This window comes from Aythya ferina, assembly GCF_964211825.1.
Source record: "Aythya ferina genome assembly, chromosome: 4".
Lineage (NCBI taxonomy): Eukaryota > Metazoa > Chordata > Aves > Anseriformes > Anatidae > Aythya > Aythya ferina.
The window spans coordinates 56,924,412-56,929,022 of NC_140300.1; positions in this window are offsets into that span (position 1 = coordinate 56,924,412).

Here is a 4,611-nt window from a genome sequence, read left to right on the forward strand (position 1 = left end):
GTAGCACCAGGCAAGGAAGGTACAGGCCCGCTGAGAGCAGCCTAGTGCTGCTGGAGACTCGGTGAAGCTGCTGCTTTCCCTCACTGCTTCTCTGGTCTTCCGCACACCTCAGAAGACATTTTTCATTATAATAGGGTCACGTAATCTTATGCATACCCAATGGTGGGCAGGCAAAGGCTAGCCAATAATTAGGGTCCTCAGGTGAATGTATGTCTGCATTAAATGTCAGGCCTGAGGCGTGGAGGGGCCGCAGCTCACCTGGGGTTGTTGATTGCCTTCTGAGGTCTTTGTATTAATAAAGGGCACGGAGAGGGCTACACATGTGGGGCCACCAGCCTCACCTGCAGTCTGGCCAGCAGGGCCAGGAGAACCACCATGCTGAGCACAGGAACCAGCTGGGGAGGAGGAGGCACAGAAGGGTTCAGGGCCTTTGCAGTAGGCCTTTACCTCATTAAGGTTTACCTCGTTAAGGTCTGCTGCTAACGAGGCAAGGTTTACCTCCCTTCAGCCAGCCTTCTTGTAGGGTGCCATGCAGGAGAGGTGTGGGCTGTGTGTTTGAGGAAGCTGCTTTCAGCTGAATGGGACTAAAAGGGAACCCAAAGCGTTCTCATTTTGGTACCAGAAGTTGAAAGGGAAAGAGGAAACTCCGGTGTCTGTTAAGAAGGATCCTACAAAACCAAATTCCTCTGTAAGGCAGCTGCCAAAGTTTAAACTATGTTTTTGTGCAGAAAAGTGTAAACTGCACAGTGCTGGTGGTTCCCACTGCTCTCCTTAGATGGTGACAGGGTTATTTCTTAATGACCATGAAGGGCTGTGGCAGTACTCTTCATCCCCAGGCCCACCCTTGCATCAGAGACTCTCAGACCACTCAGCTAATATTGCTATTTTAGGTATACAAAGGAAAACCTGCTACCTGATCCTTTTTAAAGGTAATTAGACAACTTTGAATGGTCTGTTTCTGTACACAATTTAAATCGAGGTGAACCAATTAATATCATCTAGGTCGGTCTTCTACACCTCACGCTACTGAATTTCACCAGCTGAGCCTACATAAAGCTCAACATCTTCAGTGAGACGGAAACTTTGTGGCCTTGTGTGTGCAGCAAGCAGAGGCAGAGCACCATCGCTGGCCAAAACAAGTCCTCTGAGCTCTGGGAGCAGCAGCTGTGAGTTACTGAGGCCGATTCAGAGTCTTGCCTGCAAGCACTAAACAAAACAAAATACTTTTGGTAAATGAATACTGTGCATCTTTATTACTTCTGAGGCACTTTAATTATGAGACTGACTTCATGACATAACATTTTGGTCTCTAGCAAGGAAAAAAAAATGTTTTATTTGGTTGGAAATGTTAGGTGTTAATTTTAGTTTTATGGTCATCCAGGAAAGTCCCAACTACTGAATTAGATTTTGAAGGCTCACAGACATAAATATAATATTTGAGAGCTTACAAAGCAAGTTTTCCTCTCCATGTGTTTTCAGCAATTGCCTTTCATGATGCAGGCAAAACAAGTTATTGCACCATCCTTCTGTTTAAAGACCATCACCACAGGTATGGCAGGAGATTTTTTTTGGTGGGATGCATTTTTAAATTATTAAATATTACAACACTCTCCATGCATCGGTGGTCTGGCAGCATCCGCAGTGGGAGATGCTTTGTATTTGGGAGTGTCCTCTGGGTGGGTCTAGAGACAGCCCCTTTTGGCCTTAAAACGAGCTGATTCAGTTCTGCTTGAATATGTGATGAGAAAGGCAGGGGGAGGTTTTCTTGGCCATTGGTGATGTGATGTTCCCGTGTTCTTTGTGATGCGAGTCCCCGGCAGCAATAAACACACAGGCCGACAGAAAGCAGCCACTGGGAGGTGTGAGAGGGTTGCGTCATGCAGGAGGGTTTCGGTTTTGTTTTCAAATTGTCCATTAATGTGAGTTTTGTGGGTTATTGCGCTATCTACAGTGACACCCCGTGGTGATGAAGCAGTAGTTTGGCTCTGAACCTTGGTGGCAAGAGAAAGAGTTGTTCTGCTATGACTGTCCTGCAGACAGTCACCAACAGGAGCAAATATACCACTGAGAGGGAGTTTTTCCTTGGATTAAGTATAATTCCTTACAGGGTATAGGGAGAAAACTCTTCTGCTGTTATCCTTTACCCATACTGTTAATATTTCTAGAAGTGATTTTGTATGCCTACTGCCCGGCCTCAGCAGTAAATAAACAAATAATAAGCTTGCATTAACAAATATAATTTGAATATAAAAAGCTATTTGCTATCAAAAACATTACAGTATATGTGTCCAGAAAAAGTGAGCCAGTGTATTTGGAGTTTTGAATGATTTGAATTCTGCTTTATCAAGATAACTTATTTTTAAGCTATCAAAAATAATACAAAGGAGTGGCTAATGGGAAGCTTTGCTGCATCCTTCAGCTACCTGAAAGGCATCTACAGCATCAGTGGAACCAAGTCTTTTACAGGTGCCATAGCAAGAGGCAACAGCCACATATTGCAGCTTGGGAGTGCTGGGATGGATGCTGTGAATGCCATGGGAGCTGTTTTGGTTTTACACACTGTCCCAATTTCACCTGTTTGACTAGATTGTGTTTTTTCCAGTTACCATGACCTTAGTTTACAAGCTCTATCCAGACCTAAAATCCTCCTTGCCAGATGGTGTTCAAGGATGTTCTCACCTCCACCCTTCTCCACCTGGCTCTTTCTCTGCCCTTAAGCTACACTTGTGGGAACACCAGCTGTTGGCTAGAAGTAACACCAAAGCCTTCCTGTCTCCATGGAGCAATTTACTCACCTGGAGTGAAACACAGCTCTTGTACTGAGAGGAAAGGATCAATGGGAACATGTGTCTTGCCCTAAGCCCTACCTATACATCTTCCTAAATATCCTAAATTCATTGCAGCTTAGCTTTGACTTTGTTTTTCTCTATTTTAGTGAACACTAGAAAAGTTGTAGAATCACTTTTCCTTTAGAGATCTCCTTTAATCCAAAATGGGATTACTGTCTGTAATGACAACTTCAGTAGGCTAAGTCTTGTGAGGCAGGATTATGTAATAGTTCTGATATACAACAGAATCTGAATTACACAAGGTTTCTCGTGAAGGATCCTGAGGCAGTTGCTGGTGGTTTTATTCTAATATTGTAGGGCTGCAAAGGACGGAGTTGGGATTTACCTGGGATTTCACCACAACATAGCAAAGACGAGACTAGAGCCCATACATCCAGTTTCTGCTTGCAAAAGCTGAGTGCAATTCTGCAATATCCTCAGGACCTGGGGACAGCAGAGCTCCTCCAGTCAAAGCAGCTATTTTGGAGTAGTAGTTGTGGGGCTGAAATACCTCTGCAGTAAAAACAGTGCCCAGATTTCAACAGAATGTCTGACTGATCAAACTAACTGCCAGACTCCTTCTCTTTCTTCGCTTTCCCCTGTGATTGAAATGCTACTGCTTTAGCTGGGACAGAACATGTGATTGTATACAGCTCAGAAAAAACACGGTGCTCTAAGTACTAAGCTTTGTTACTGCTTAGCGAACTTGTTTCTGTTTAAATAAACACAGCTGACTTTGGATGCATAATGCAAGGCTTATGCATTTTGGGACACTTGATTTTTATTGCTGCTAATCATGGCTCAAGAAGTTAACGTGGCGGCTGAGGGTTTGACTTGTTTCTTTATAGCAGACTTGAGGGGAATTCATATTTCTTTTTACATAATAACTCCATATTACTTGTGCTACAGCATTCATATCACCTTTCAGGCTTCCCTACCCCTGCCTTTTTTGGGGGAAGGAGGGGCAGGTGTCAGATGAAACAAAAATGATTCAAGAGTGCAATCTTAGTTAATTATGCAAAAGATGGATGTGCTGCACATTCAATCTGCTATTAATCAGCTATTTTAGGACATGAACACAATACCTGCCAAGCAAATTTAAAGGGAGAACTATATCAAACTTCACAAATGTCAATACTTCATGAGGTAGAGAAAAAAGATAAATGAATACTTCAAGAGAAACACAAGTCATGGAAAAATGGGACTAAAGAGCATGAAGAAGGATCAAGATCAGAAAGATCAAGACCTTTTCAAATCCAAGGGAAGAGCATACTCAGTGACAGGACTTTTTCACAACAAAAATACCCTAAGAATTCACGGAACATTCCTGTTCCCAGTCACTCTGGAGTGGAGTAACAGAACTATCAGCCACTTCAGGCATCTCACTGTGCAGCTGCTTGTTGCAATTCACAAACTATATGAAGAATCCTACACATGGGTTTTTGTGTTATTTTTTTTAAGTATGTTTGTACAGGTCCTACTTAGTTTTTCCATAGAAGCATGGGTAATAAATCTGCCTGAAACTTAAACTTCAATCAGCTAAGACAGACTATACCTCTCTCACAAAACATTTCTGAAAGAGACATAGATGAGGTTCCTCCTATTCAGCAAGCAGTCAGAGTGCTTATCTACAATGTTTAAAATTGCCTCCTCTATAACTTTTGAACCTGCATTCCCCATGTCTCAGTCACTACACTCACCAGCTGGCTATAACAATGCTTTAAAGAAACTTCCCTTCAACTTTACGTGTTAAGGCGGATGGGGAAGAAAAGAGAAAGCAGTG